Source organism: Rosa chinensis, chromosome 4 (assembly GCF_002994745.2).
Source record: "Rosa chinensis cultivar Old Blush chromosome 4, RchiOBHm-V2, whole genome shotgun sequence".
In the NCBI taxonomy this organism is placed as follows: Eukaryota; Viridiplantae; Streptophyta; class Magnoliopsida; order Rosales; family Rosaceae; genus Rosa; species Rosa chinensis.
In genome coordinates, this window is record NC_037091.1 from 7,099,259 (window position 1) to 7,116,107 (window position 16,849).

The 16,849-nt window shown below is 40.4% G+C and overlaps 1 pseudogene; it reads right to left on the reverse strand.

Moving 5' to 3' along the window:
* Nucleotides 1-1,491: 1,491 nt before the first annotated feature.
* On the reverse strand, nt 1,492-7,096 carry LOC112198704 (annotated as a pseudogene).
* Between the last annotated feature and the right edge of the window lie 9,753 nt (nt 7,097-16,849).

Consider the following 16,849-nt stretch of genomic DNA (forward strand, 5'->3'; position numbering starts at 1 on the left):
GTCAGAGGCCAGTGAGTACACTAGTAGTAGAGGTGAGCTGCATGGTGGTGTGAGAGACTAATCATGGAGGAGAGAGAATATGGGAGAGCTTCTGAATTGGAACTCCAATGCGCGGCTTTCAGCTGTCCATTGTCGCTTTTGGGTTGTTTGCTTCGATTATAACAGCCATTGATTCCTAAGGTAGAGTTTCTGAATTGGAAAGTTCAGAGCAGAAAATTGATGAAGAAACGGATATGTAATCTTGAGAGAGAGGGAGGGGGAGAGAGCAAAGCAGAAAAAATAAAAACCAAATAAAAAAAGAGAGAAAAAAAAAAGTGAGGGGTATAATGGTCATTTTGGGACCTATTGTGTGAGAATTAGAGAGAATAAAGACTAAATTGTTTAATTTAAAAGGTGAGGGACTGAACTGTTTTTCGGTGCAAAAGTATTTAACCCTTAAATAAATTATGATTGGGGTACTGACAAAACAAAAAGATTTCTCAACTAAATGACCTTTATTGTTTTTTTTTTTTTGGTCAATGAAATCATTCATTAAAAACCAAAGGGGAAGAACCCAATGGAAAGAGCCCAAACAAGGCCCAAAACCTAACAAGGAAAATTACTACTCAACGCAAATCCACATAGGTAGAGCAAAAGAGTGTAACCCTAAAAATTAAATTAAGAAAAACATCATCTCCTACAATACAACAGCCGCCTCCCAAGCCATCTGTGCCGCCGCTGCCCGGAGTAAAAAGGTAGGGAAAAGTGGCATATCAAGGAGATAAAATCCGAATAACCGCTGCCAAAACAATCCCAAAATACAAATCCAATCGAAACTAAGGTAATGAGATGATAAATTGGAGCCAAACCCACACACTAACACTCTTCTCCACCAGAGAAACTCAAACCGGGAAGAAACCGATGCCACCGAAATGGGACAGAAGCCAATAGCAAAGAAAAAAATTCAATGGTCAATGGGGGGTGAAACACCCATGCGTGAGCACCCATACACCTCTAGGTAAGTGTTTCTCACTTTTAAGAGGTAGCCATAAGAATCTTCAAGGAACAAGTCTTTGGTAGTTGGAGGGGAGTTTATGTGAGGAAATGGGTGAGGGGAATCATGGAGGTTTGTGGATTTGAAAATTTTCTAGGATGTTTGACAAAGAAAGAAGGAACAAAGTCCTCTAAATCTGAACATAAGTCAGGAAATCCCCACAAAGGGGGTATAAAGCCACCACAGAGGGTGTGAGAGAATCAACAGAGATGAAGTGAGTGCAAGACAGAAAAAAAACTCTCAAGCCACTGATCAAGATCCAGAGGGATCACAATCTGGGGAAGAGAGAAGGGGGAGAGAGCTATAGTTCTAGATCTGGTTTCTCTCTCTAAGTTTAGAGAGAGAGGCTCTCGAATTAGAAAAGTACTAAACTTTCACAAGTGATCAATAACATACCCAAACATATTAAAACACACCGTCAGACCCCTTAGAAATCAAATTCTGTCACGAATCCGTTAAATAAAGAAAATTTGTATTGCTGAGCGCAAGATTTACAAAACTGGGGGATCTAAAGTTGCATACCACAGAAAAAAAGAGCCCCATAGTGTGTCTAGTTGTTTCCAACTTATGTCTATATATGGATAATTCATCTGAAAATCATTTTGAGGTCCTCAATTCTGGCCGATCGATCTTTCTCAACAGGGACAACTTCCACACTCATTTGCTGCTTTCTAGACTGAAGCTGTTGCATGCGTTCCTCCACTGTGTCCTGTCCAATTTTAATGTCATTAACATGTCATAATCAATCCCGTAATACAAAACTTACTGGACTTAAGGAGATGAGATTACCAAAAGTAGCCTTCATTTTGCATTGATTAAATAGACTTCATTTTGCATTGATTAACCAAAGTTCCTTAATAAGCAAAAGCTACAAGAGTTGCAAGACTATTAGCTCACCTTGACAATAAATCTTCTAACAACAGTTCCATCTTTTCTACTGCGTATAATTCTCATTAGTATTTTCTCCTCAGCGGGTGGATTCCACCATGGATCCTATAAAAGGATGCACATAACAGATTCAATATCAGAAAAATCATAGTGAAGCATATATATGCAAATAATAGACATAAAGATAGTACGATTAGTACCATTAAAAAGATATTAGATGCTGCACTTAAATCGTAACCAGCTTCAGTTCTTAAACATATCAACAAGTCCTGAAATGCAATTCAGGAAATTAACTAGCAAAAAGATTTCTGCAAACTGCAACAACAAAGAATGAGAAAATGTAACTATTGCTGCTTACCTGTTTATCTTTGGTGCGGTAAAGGCTGAAGTCCTTCAAAACCCTATCCCTCTTATCCTCCGACAGATTGTCATCAATCCTCTGAAACACGATATTTCTTCTCTTCATAGAGATCTCCAAGAGATCCAAAAATGAAGGCCACTGACTGAAAATGATGCACTTTTCATCAGAACCTGACTGAAGAATTTGTTCCAAGATGTTCAAGAGCTTTGAAACCTTAGAAGACTCCTTCCAGTTTTCCTCGACTCCAACCTGGAAACAGTTTTCTAATGTGCAAGTTTTGAGCTCAGTTTTGTCCATCCATTCCCAACATACCTGGCATTGATTAATGCCAAAACGATCAAGGGGGTGCCATCTTTTTTGTCTCTCCCACCTCAAGAACAGACACTCCCTGCACATCTTATGTCCACATGGTGTGAGTACAGGATAATATGTGCAGTCAAAGCATATGGAACACACAGTATTTTCAACCCGATGGATACCCTCAACAACCTCTCCTACATGTGATTCGGTGGGGAGAATCTGATCTGAACTTGGAGAATCATGATGGGTTTCAAGGAATCTTCTAGCAGGCTTGTCCAAGTCTGCAGAGTTTTGTGAATCATGCGGACTGCATATTTCAATCCAAAGGTTCTTAGAAACAGAATCATATATTGAAAAGGAAAAACGCAGTAATATTCAATTATCTAGACACAACTGAAAAACCATTTCCACCTCGAAACAAAAAATGGGTGGTCGCAACGCTGCCTTAAACAAAGCAATAGCCCAAGGGCATGTGCATAGTTGTGAAGAACCTTGCCTTGTGCCACAAACTGGTCAAACTGAACCTGTAAATTTTGCAAGAACCATGGATGAAAGATGGCCAGTACCGAGGAAGCAATGAAAATTACCAATTCATCAATTGCAGTTTTGTTAAAACACAACTTACTTTTGATCTCTTAAAAAGGGCATCATAGAACTCTTGTTCAGCTTCAGACTGATGACACTATAGTTTCAACGTCAGGAGGAAGAATGAATATGGGGCTGAAAATTATATGCACCAAGTTAAAAGTCAACAAGAAGATTAATGTCACATACATGTTTGTGGAGAAAGAATTGTTCAAAAGAACCAAATATGCTACCTTCCATCTTTCTCCTTTGCCTCCGTTCTTCTTAACATCAATGGCCTCAAAATGTCCTTTATCAATCTCAATCCTCTTGGATCACCATTTTCATAAGGCGTCTGAATTCATTTCTTCCAGCTATATATAGGTAAAAAGTACATTAGATATCTCATAAGTACAGGTTCCCTACTTGAAGTAACAGTTCCTATAGATACAATAGAAAGAAAAAATTAAAAACAACAACAACAATTTATAAATCATAAAGTTTTAATAGTTCGTCATACCATGCCCAGTTGCTCCATGGCTCAACATGCAAGAAACATAAGAGGCTGTAGATGTCTTCCAAATCAATCTGCAGCAATTGATCACCGCAGGATGTTGTCAGTAATCTCACAATGAATGAATAGCCCCTCTCCTAATTCTAAGCAAGCGAGTAAATTTCTCCAAGAAGTGACCAAGCAAATGATGAAATATACTGTTAAAACTCATATATGCTTCACTTATCCTCTGTCCTTGCATCTTTATCGAGTACAGGAACAAAAGGCAGACCTTAAGAGGGGTTCCTGTCAACCACCATCGGCAATGAGAGGACAACATAGAAGCAGCCTTAGCAGCTTCTTTTGCCCCTGAAGATCCAAGAGTATCAGCATCATTGAGCACCACCCTATACCAGTCAACCTGGTGTAAGACACTGTTCTCGCCATACTGCATCATAAGTGAAGTCCAGTGCAACAAAGATATAAGTGTCCAACCAAAATAAATAGTGGTTTGGTGGTTCTTACCAAACTAAAGTTCTTAAGATTGGCTTAACCAGATGGTTGTAAATGATTCTTAGTTTCTTACCGAATAATAATCGTAAGTCAGAAAATCATAGTCAGTCAAGACCACATCTTGTTCTGAAATCACCACGGGGCTGATGGTTCTCCCCCAAACATGGACCAAAGTAGAAATACTTTTCGAGTCTGAATGGGTTTCAAGCGCATCCTGGAATTATTAAAAGAGTTGATAAGAACTTGCAAAGTAGAGGATATTATACCATATGCGAAATTACAATTCAAGCTATCAGTACATCAACATGACCTACAGATAGGAAACAGTTCTTCAGCTTTTGCTGGCACAATAAAAAAAAAGAAAAGAAAAAAGAAAACCAAATTGTTGTCTAAATATAAAATAAATGATCAAAACAATACAAGAAAAGGACTCACCTTCAACTTGAGTACGCTAGGACAGACAACAAGAGTGCCTCCCTTTGGCTTTAATGTTGTCATTGTATCTTGATCTATCTTTCTCTTCTTTGTAATTTCAATACTATCAGAGTTTCCTCTCCTTGGTCTTGCAAGTATTAGAGCAATTGTCATCACAGTCTTCCCCAGTCCCATTGCATCTGCTAGAATCTGTACAGATACTTGTGAGATTAGAGAAAAAAATGTGGATGATAATAACCCTCCCAACCCAAAAAGAACAATAAGGTAAGCTGACAATGCACGACAACAAACTAAAGGGAATCAAAAATAGAAGGGTGATAAAGAGACGCACTCCTCCTCTTGGCGTTTGTGTTGCAGTTGGTAAGTGTGTTGTTGCCTCCCCTGAGAACATGTTCACATAGATGAAAGAAGCCCTCCTGACAAGTAGTATGTTTAGAATGGTTAGACACTTGAGTCCATTTGATTTGATCATATGGGCTTGTAGTATGTGTTGCCACAGATTCAAAGAGAAATAGGAAAAAGCATTATTTTAAACTGCATGTTCATCACATATACGATAGGCCTTCCAGCAAGGATGAAGAGTTGGTGCTGACTTCTCGACATCAATCCCCTTCTCAAATTCTGACATCTAATGGAGAGCTTGTTTCTGGTATGGCCTCAGATTACAATAGAGAGTACTTGGGGTTTCCATCTCCTAAAGAAATGAGAGAGAGAGAGAGAGAGAGAGAGAGAGAGAGAGAGAGAGAGACAGAGAGAGAGAGAGAGAGACAGAGACAGAGACAGAGACAGAGACAGAGACAGAGACAGAGACAAGGTCAGACAACAGGATATTTATGACTTGCAAAACAATATTTGCATATCTGAATTCTCAGATGATAAGTAAAAGCATTGAAGTGCCTACCTTCAAGTTACAAGCATCTGCAGCACTAGCAATGTTATTCAGAGAAGACTCTGAAATGGCTTCTTCATCTCTGTTTTCTAATGTATTGGCTACCCCTTCTTTTTTTGACAGCTTCATCCAGATCACACTGTTTTGATCACATACATTTTTGTTTTAGTAACTCATGCAAGTCTATGTCATTCTCAGGTTGATATATTGTTATGGTAGTTTATGTGTTACTAAAACAAAAGTTTTAGTAACTCATGCAAGTCTATGTCATTCTCAGGTTGATATATTGTTATTGTAGTTTATGTGTATGCAGATTCAAACATGCACACAGCTATAAAACAGAGAAACACACAAGGTCAAACTCAGTCATGTTTGAATTTGACATGTAGTTTACAAACATATAATCAAGCCTAGTGAAACTACTTATTTGGCAGAAGAATTTATACTGGTAATTAAAACACAAGAAAAAGATGTGTGCGATGAAGTTATAATTCGGCTTGGCAACCATCTGAGAGAATCAGCAGAAACTATCCTTTTTTAGCAACTTAGACAAATGCAATTGAACAATACTAAGTAGAGTTTGTCGGCCAGTTTTATATATTATCTAGAGTGCTGATATCAACAAAACAGAATTAGACAATACCTTCTGATATGGTTGGAGTTTCAGTAATTTGAACAAGGTGAGAAAAGGATACGAATCCTCTCACATGAAGACACCTCAACAGCAGCGGAAATTGAATGATGAACATAAAAACTGAAATAAATCACAATTGGGTTTCAGTTAGTACCAAACACAGTTGATCTGTCCAAGAAATGCATGACCACAAATGGGTTGAAAGTTGAAACTATACCTCAAAGACAATATGACCTCTTGCATCATAGATAGGAATTTCAGCGCACCATTAAACCGCCCAAGAACTTTAACCTTCCCCGAATTCACAAGAGGAACAACACATTTTGCCCATTCCATTGGAAACTGACCAATCTACAAAATCCAACCATTACACACACCACATCATTCTTTGACATCCTAACTTAAACTAAATCGAAAAAATGTAACTTTGTTTGACACAACAGCTCATAAAGAAACTTAGGCAAACAGAAAACACAGATATACCTCCCCTGATCTTTTCGTCTAGAAACGAACAATCCATTGGGTTTTGTAGCTGGAATTTGAGGAAGGAAAAGAGAGATGAACAATCTCATTGTCCAACAATTTCATGCCTTTACTAGTCGAAACCGCAGTAACCAATGTGCTTCCCACCAAGAACCAATCCGGCTCAATCTTGAAATCGCCATCCTCCAAATTTTGAGGTCTCACCTGTCGCACTGACACCACTTCACAATCAGGAACTTCCTCCTTTACCCTCTTGGCCTTCGGCTCCGGAATCAATGTCCTTCGACTTTCCGCAACTTCATCAAATTCCTCAATGCACTCTTGCTTGATAAGAATCGAAATGCGAGCCCCGGAGCTCGTGTTTGTCCGCTTAACCGTCACGGCCGTCGGAATTTCATGATCGGAATTGATGGCCTCACCGATAACTGACGGGACCTTGTACCGATCAGCCACGTGTTCTGTATCCATGTGGGTTTTGGAAATACAGCGGAGATTTTTGGAGATTTGGGGAAGCGGGCAAAAACATAAGAAGGAAATCTGGCGCGCTTTTGCTTTTATATTAAACTAGAAAAAGGTGCCTGCGCGCTGCTGCAGGTTTTATTGTCAATCGATCCAATTATAATAATGCATTCTTGTTAGGTTATTTTTGATAAAAATACAAAAAAGACTAAAATATGTAATATAATTGTGAAAATATTGATCTACATTACAATTTTGATATACTCTTATATTTTAATAACAATTAGAATTTTTTGAAATGAAGAAGTTTAGAACATGAAGAAAGATATAAGGGCTAAATACGGGTTTTATTGTCGATGGATCCAATTATAATAATGCATTCTTGCTAGGTTATTTTTGATAAAAATAAAAAGTAAAAATAAAGACTAAAATGTGTAATATAGTTGTGAAAATATTGATCTACATTACAATTTTGATATACTCTTATATTTTACTAACAATTGGAATTGTTTGAAATGAAGAAGTTTAGAACATGAAGAAAGATATAATTAAGGAAGTAACCCACGGATAGGATCCTTAATCTTACACAATTCAATTAACCCTGCATGGCACTCTCTTGACATTACAAAAGATCTAATACAAATTCATAGACATCTCTAGTATGACCTGTACCTCCAACATGCTCTTGATCCGCTCCTACCGCCCATTCCATAACCCCATTGCAGATTAAGATTGCACAATGTAATATGTTAATAACGGATCTGAATTACAAATAAAAAATTCCATCCTTTAGCTTAAAGAGATTAACCAAAAACAAACCATAATGCTGAACTTAGCAATGAAAAAATCACATGCAGCAAACACGAACCTACTCTTTTCGTGAAACTTTTTGTGGTCACTATTTCTCACAAACATGATAGAGCATTAATATTATAAACTACACTGCAATCAACCACTCTGTGGAAACCCTTATTCGATAAATTGTCTTATATTCATGAAGAAAGATCTTCCAAACTTATGAAAGCCATCAGGTGAAGTGGTGAACATACTATAGAATTCATATATTCAAAATCCAGACTTCCATACATCCTGCCATATGGGTGCATAGGACCACCATACTACATTTAATTCTCCACCAAAAAAAATAAATAAAAATAAATAAATAAATGTTGTAGAGAAACTGAATTTAAGAGAAAAATTTTTGTGTGTTCTCATTGATAATAGGGGCCTCTTTATATAGAGGATTACAATGCATAGAATCTCAATCATACAAGGAAATTAATTCTACATTGATTAGGATTCTAGATCCTTCTAATTAAATCCTATTACCACTAGGTCAAGTAACCTAGAGTTTGGGCTAAACACAAATTAGGTTTTCCTTCAACACTCCCCCTTGTGTTGCCCAAACGCGGTGCTTCTCTCGTTGCCTCGTTAAAAACCTTGCCGAGTAAATAAAACCCAGTGGGACAAAAATAACCTCGGTCGAAGGGGAAAAAGAGCACAACACACCCTTCACGATTCGAGACGAACATGTAGACATCTCCTCCTGATGTCTGCACCTCCCCCTGATGACTACGATCATGGGAGTTCAGATAATTTCCGCAAGCCAATTCTTGCCACATGTTTCTCGAACGTGGTATTGGGCAATGACTTAGTAAACAAGTCTGCCTCACTGTCCTCAGATCGAACCTAGTTCACTTTGATCTCGAGGAGTGTCTGTTGTTGCTGATTATGCTTGGTGTTGTCGCTGTTGATGTAGTCTTGCCTCATTTGTGATAGATATCAAACCACAACTGCTCGAACATGCGTAATTATGGATCCAATCCATATACATTCACGAACCACTTCGTGAAGAGCAATGATCTTTGCATTGTTCGAAGATATAGCGACTAGGGTCTAATATGTAGACCTCCAAGATATCACGGTCTTTTCCCATGGTGAACACTTAACCAGTTTGGGAGCGACCTTTGTGTGGGTCAGAGAGATACCCAATATCAGCAAAACCTTCCAAAACACATGTCGTTTTGGGATGGGGATAGAGAACGCAGGCTAGTGTTGGCGGCGTACCTGGTGTGTGATGGGTCCGAATCCATCATCTCTTTGTAGGGATAGAACAAACCCATATCAATCGTACATCTCAAATATCGAAAGATATCTTTTACACCAATCCAATGGCGTCGCGTTGGCGCAGAGCTATATCTAGCTAACAAGTTTACAACATATGAGATGTCCGGTCTTGTGCATTGAGATAAGTACAATAATGCGCCTATTGTACTTAACTAGGGCATTTCCGCCCCTAGCGCATCTTTGTCATCATCCTTCGAACGAAGAGGATCCTTTTCAGGATCAAGACTACAGACGATCATGGGGGTGCTTGGAGGCTTGACCTTGTCAAAATGCCTAAGCATCTATCGACACGATGCTCAAGTTCCAAACCGAGACATAATCGTGTTCTCCCAAAATCCTTCATCTCAAACTCAGATTTCATGTGTTCAGCGGTTTCCCTTAACTCTTTAAGGGCTTCTAATGAAGATCATGTCCAACATGAACCGCGATAGAATCTGAAACTTGTTATATAAACGCGTGGGCATATCCCTTCCCAATCAAGTAGTCACTTTAGTGAGCGTTTCAACCTTTGTAAACAATCTCCATGGTCTAGAACCTCTTGACTTGGGTAAATGAAGTTCGCCATGAACCTTCATGTATGTTCCGTATCTAGATCCCTATAGAGATACGTAGTGACCATATTTGTAAGCTGCATGTTCAGTTATTCGGAAACTACCAAACTGACAGGGTAGTAGAGTGCAATGACATCCATTACGAGAGAATATGTCTCATCGTAGTCGATTCCAGGGCGTTTTGTGAGAAGCCTTGCGCCATAAGGCGAGATTACCATATCTTTTTCTCATCACGCTTTCTAACGAAGACCCATTAGTCAACAGGTTTTATGTTAGGAGGTGTTGGCATCTCTAGCTCGAAAACCTTCCTCTTCGTTAGAGAATCCATCTTAACCTGGATCGCATCTTTCCATTTAGGCCAAAAACTCTCTACGTTGGCATTCATTCATCAACGGAGCGTGGTTCGATATCATTGGACTCAGCAAACTCATGCGCAACAAAATGCGTAACTACATCATCAATTATGATGGAGTTTCTATCCCATATCTCATGTACACTAGTGTAAGTTTCATAGAGCTCTATATTCTCAGGAATAGGGTTTGACGTTGAGGCGTCCCCCAACGATAACCATAACCCGGAAGATACTCATGAGACGGATTTTGAGTCATGATGATTAAAGGATTGGAATGTGCCAAAGTATCCTTCGAACCCACGGGCCTCCCACGGGCCTCCCACGCATCCTAGCTGGGGCCATGGCCTGTAACGCCAGAGTGCCACTCTCTTTGGCATTGGCGCCATGCCTACCTCCGTGTAGGGTGGCGCTTACGTCCTCTCGTAGGGACGTCCTTCCTTGCAGGCATGTTTGCAGCATATTTGTGTGATCTCGTCACTTTAACAGGGATCAAGATGAGACATAGTGGGGACAGACTACGACAATTCCTGTCGTTCCTGTTGAACATAAGTGTTTTTATCTCCCCCTAACGACGGGAAGACTGTCTCATCAAAGTGACATCCGCAAATCTAGCGGTAAGGAGATCGCCTAGCAAGGGCATTTAAGTGGCGGACGATTGTTGGAAGCGCAAATCCAACGTAGTTGCCCATTCGTCTGTAAGGACCCATCATAGAGCTCTGTGGCGGCGCAAGTGGCACATAAATGGCTCACTCAAATGTGCGTAAGTACAAAATACGTGTACCCAGTCACTAGCTGTAACGCATAGGTACATTGAGTGGCGTGAGGTCGTAGACGAATTAGCAAGGCTGCATGCGATATCGCATCACCCCAAGCGGATGTAAGAAGATTGGTGCGCATTACCAATGTTCGGACTACCATCGTAGTCGTTTCCGCGAGACCAATTGGGTGTGTACATGGGAATGTGATGTCCAACATCAAACCCATTGCAATATCCATCGAAAGTCTCTCGATGTAAACTCTCTAGCATAGTCAAATCCAATTGACTGAATAGGATGATTCGGGGAGTGAGCCCGTTGTCACATGATATGTGCTAGGAGTGTAGCATAAGTAGCATTTATAGGTGGACAATGGCACAACACGTGACCGGCGTGTTTGCGTGTCAACCAACATCATGAAATATTTAAACGTCCGCAAGTTGGTTGAATCAATCCACAAAATCCCTACGGATTCTTTGTAAGAACAGAATGAGTATTGTCATATCCTTTGCAGAGGACGGTCTCAGTCCTAATTTCCATAAGGAATGGGCTTTGTAAAACGAGTGAGAGGCCTTAGAAGCAACCAATGAGGATTTTGGTTAGGCCTAAGCGTCTGTAGCGCTATTAGAAGCAAAATGTGTGACTACATCTCCCATCATGGCGTGGGAGCCATGGAAATTAGTATGTATGGCGTCATGGTCGCAAGGAGGGACAACCATGGCGTTATGCCCATGGTTGGCGCCTTTTATGGCGGCATCTTGCTTCATTTTGCTCAAAAGAAATGATGTCCATGTGAAGTCTTTTGTAGACGGATCATCATATCATGACTAGGATGATCTATCCTATCGTGACAAAGCCAATATGTGTCTAAATCCAAGAGATCTTCTCTCATAAGTTTATTGGATTTAATAGCTCGAATAGTGACATAAAGTCCACTAGAGAGACACATAAACGTCTCTAAGATGCGTCTTTGTTCGCAATCATTAGAGGTAATGCAAAGGAACTCATTTCCGTTCTCTACATGCATTTTCGCATGGAATTCGTTGGCTATTCGTAGGGTACTATTTGCCCTAAGAGCGTAGAGAGTTTCTGTGACAACTGTAATCAAGGTGCCATTTGGCAAGTGGAACTTGGGCTATTCCATATCCTTAAATTAATACTGATGGTCTAGCCATCGTAGTCACAAAGTCATATGCTCAGAATCAAAATTGAGTCATAATGAAAAGAACTCGAAATTTTATTCATAAGCCAACGAAATACATCATTGTTTCTATGATCAAAGAAAATCTAATCCAATAAAAAGGAATATGGCAATCGCCTACATCTCTTGGAAAATAAAAAGACTTAATCAAAATCGCCAATTTCTGGGTCTTGATCCTTGTAGTCTTCAACCCTTCACTCTAGATCATCTTCTTGATCTTCTTGTTCCACATAGTGAGCTTCTCTTGCTTCACAATATGCTTTGTATGCGGTGACCAGTTCTTCACGAGCTCTACAAATGTGTGCCCAATGCTCAGACACTCCACATCGAGAACATACATCTCTTTGCTCGAACTCCATTGATTGAGGCGCTTTGAAAGCGTCATTTAGATGGCTCTTAGTGTTGGTGGCGCCACCAACATGGCCAGAGGCATTGCCTCCCTCTCTCTTTCCACGTTTACCTCTTCGGTTCCGTGTTCGCCTATTTTGGCGGTTACCTTCCCAAGTAGAGCAATTATATGGATCAGAATGTCCAGAAGTATACCTAAGATTAGGGTTTTGCTCTTGGCGCCCTCTCTTAGAGGTGCGACTATAATTGGATTCCGGAATATGCTCTGTTTCCACGGATCTCGAATTATAGTTCTTCACAAGGATATTGTCATGCTTTTCAGCGACATTCATAGCTCCAATGAGCTCATGAAACCTTGTGATCCGTCTTGCATTTACATCGATTCGATAGTTCTTAGCAACCATCAATGCAGAGATGGGGAAGGTAGAGAGAGTCTTCTCAATCAACATCGCATCTGTGATCTCTTTACCACAGAATTCCATTAAGGATTTAATGCGAAGTGCTTCAGAGTTATAGTCAAGAACTGACTTGAAATCACAGAAGCGGAGGCTATGCCATCTCACTTCTAGGTCAGGAAGCAAGGAGTCACGGACGTTGCCAAATCTTTCTTCGAGTGAGACCCACAGCCTTCTGGGGTCTTCTTCATTCATATACTCGTACTGGAGCGAATCATCCATATGACGAGTCATTAGGATGATGGCTTTCGCCTTATTTGCCTCTAAGGCTGCTCTATTTGCTTCCAAAGCTTGAGCTTGCTCAACAGTTAGCACGTCCTGGCTAGGCTCGAGAATCATATCCAGGATTCTATCAGCCTTGAGATGCTGGCGGATATCACGAACCCACCAGTGATATCCAGAGCCAGTTGTTCCCAATGGAGCAAAGTCCAATTTGTTCAGGTTACTCATCCTGAAAGAGAACAAGAAATTAGGGTTAGTTTCGGAGCGAAATAGGCTACCACGAAAACATATGAAATTTATGAGCGTAATCGCTTCCAAGAAATTAGGAATTTCCGAGCGTAGTCGCTTCCAAGAAATTCGATTCCAAGAGATATTGGATTAGATCGAAACAATAATGTAAGTGGTCGATCATAACTTCTCAACAAACTCTAAGTTTGGAGGACTCTACAAGCTCTAAGCTTGGAGTGAGCGCGAACCCCCACAGTTCGGCTTTTGGTCTCCCCTATGAAGAAGAAAGGGGGGTAGAAGAAGGGATGTTGGAAGTCCCCGAGAAAAGAAGATGAAATTGAAGGAAAAACTTCAAAAACAGGAACTTTTAGAAAAGTTTACCTTAAAAGATGGCGGGGGAAAAATGTCACCGAAAAGTCGCCGGAGACTGTAGCAGAGGCACTGTAGCAGTCGGAAGTACTGTAGCGACCGAAAAGTTGTCCAGAAAAGTCGCCGGAAGTCGGCCGGAAAGGTGTCGGAAAAATCGCCGAAGTACTGTAGCAGCCCGGAAGACTGTAGCGGGGGGGGGGGGGGGGGGGGGGGGGGTACTGTAGCAGTCGAAGTACTGTAGCAACTGGTACTGTAGCAGTCGGTAGTACTGTAGCATGTTACTGTAGCTGCGGAGGTTTCTGGGATTTGAAGGCTACGATTATAGGGTTTCAGGGTTAGGGCTCGTGCTGATAACGTGTTGTAGAGAAACTGAATTTAAGAGAAATTTTTTGTGTGTTCTCATTGATAATAGGGGCCTCTTTATATAGAGGATTACAATGCATAGAATCTCAATCATACAAGGAAATTAATTCTACATTGATTAGGATTCTAGATCCTTCTAATTAAATCCTATTACCACTAGGTCAAGTAACCTAGAGTTTGGGCTAAACACAAATTAGGTTTTCCTTCAACAATAAACAAATAATTTTTTTTGTGACAGAACAACTTCTTTCCAGTTTTGGCCAATGTTCCTTTTCGCAGAAAGCAAAATATGCATTGGTAAATTACATTTGATCAATGATCATACATTTTTTTTTTTTTTTGAGTAAAGGGGTTTGGAACCCAGTCAGGCTGGGGGGCTCATCCCCACGCCCATATTATTATTATTTAAATTTTGCCGCATCGGGGGGGACGTAATACCTATACCCCGAGCATGCATAGTTGCGTTACAATTGTCTTCATAAAGGACATCCTGTAAAAAATCAGGAGCCTCCGCTAAAGAGAGATCCACAACACGATCAAAGCTAGCAAAATGTGCCAACCTATGGGCCACATTGTTTGCTTCACGAAAGATATGACGTATTCTAATAAAATCAAAGCTTGCATAAACTCTCTACAATCGTCTAGAATACGACTTACCTCATAATTGTCCTCCCCTTGATTGTTAAGAGCCTCAACAAGGGTGGAACAATCACTCTCAAACTCAACCTGTCTCCAACCCTGGCGAATAGCCAACAGCAAGCCCACTCTGCAGGCCTCTACTTCACTATGGTAAGCTGAGCATAGATTAGAGATGGATCGGGACCATGCTCCCTTGAACCTGCCCCGCTCATCACGGGCCACCACCCCAACACCACCAGCCTCAGTATTACCCCAGAATGCCCCATCCACATTGATCTTTAGTCGGCCTCGAGGAGGGTAGACCCATTTTGTCGTCATCCTCCTATTGTCCCTTCCCACTGCTCTACGAGGATGGAACCGCTGATACTCATGTAACAAATGCATAGACCAGGTCACTGTATGCATGGGGTTGAATTGACCACCATCCCATACTAATTTATTTCTTTCAGACCATAAAGACCAAAGTAGCATAAAGAAGACGTCCACCTGTGGCTTAGCGAGCAAGCCTATCATATCAACAACCCATTCCTTCAAGGACGTCGTTGCATGGTTTCTGGCACGCAACCCCAGTGGGCTATAAAGCCAAAAACATGCAATAACATTGCATTCCTTAAAAACATGTAAACTGTGCTCATTCTCATGCCGACAAAACACACAAAGATGATCACCCAAGTGGACTCTTTTATGTAAAGCAACTTTAGTAGGTACCACACCTTTCACTAGTCTCCATATGAAGATACGTACCTTAGGTTGGACTTTTGCAGCCCATATTGTTTTCCACAAACTGCTATCTCCACTTGCATGAGAAGAAGACCCTTGAGATGACATAGTGCTCATGCAACGAGCCACATGATAGCCACTCTTCACATTATATAGTCCATGCTTGTCATAGTGCCATATGAGTCTGTCAGCTGGATTCCTCAAGCTAAGAGAGATTTTAGTAATCAGCTCAACTTCTTCAGGGAAGAAAAGTTCCTCTAACCATTCCACCATCCATTCCCTCGTCTCCGGATCAATCAGATCAGCAACCCTCATATCTTCCAACCCCTCCATCACCGCAGAATAGGGCTTGAAAGTATAAGGTCTTGGTATCCAAGGATCAGACCATACATTAATTACCTCCCCCGAACCCACTTGAAATCGAACCCCCTTCACACAAGAAGATCCTTCCCCTTCATCAGACTACGCCAAGTATATGAGTCACGCGGGTTGACACAAGCATGCAAGAAATCAGAATTGGGAAAATACTTAGCTCTCAAGGTCCGTGCAAGAAGAGAATCAGGACACCTCAAAATTCTCCATCCCTGTTTTGCGAGTAGAGCTTGGTTAAATAACTCCATATTTCTAAAACCCAACCCCCCTTCCTCTTTGGGTACACACATCTTATCCCATGCAATCCAATGAATCTTCCTTCCGTTGTCTGAGTCACCCCACCAAAATTCTGCCATACAACGGTGCAACTCTTGGCAAAGGTGTTTTGACAACTCAAAACAACTCATCACATATATCTCTAAGAATTAACAACAGAATTGGGTCCACAACCAAGCTATTATGTGTGTGTACTATGTGCGCAAAAAAATGCAATTTGAAACAGATACAGATAAACAATAAAAAAATAATGTCCAAACACTCAAAAGCTACTTTTGTAGTTTTTCAAATTACCATAACACTCTTAAACATATAATGAGGATAGAATGGCTGCATATATAAGTATCACAATGGAGTTTCAATAAAGGGCAACAGCTTTGAAAAGCATATGATTATCCACATTATGGATCAAATTCCATAAGAGAAAAGAATTCTATCAAAAACATTAGGCATACAAAATATCCATACTCAACTGCTATAAGCACCCTACCCATCGCTGTTACCACATTCAGTTCTCAACTGGCAGTGTTAAAATCCCAAGCCCCTTACCCCCAAATATATTAAAGTTATATGTGCTCTCCCTCAAGAAGGACATGCGTACTGCTATATTCAAACAACAAAGAAAACAATATGCTACTTGTTTCGCGATGATCATGAACTAATAACCATATCAAACATACAAAAATATTTGATCCATTTAATCAAATCTCATCAAAATTGACAAAAATTGATTCTTCAAAGTTAGCCAAACAGTAGATAAAGCATAAGCTTAATTAGTCCCAGATACAAAAACAAACCGTTTAAATTTGTAATAAGTCC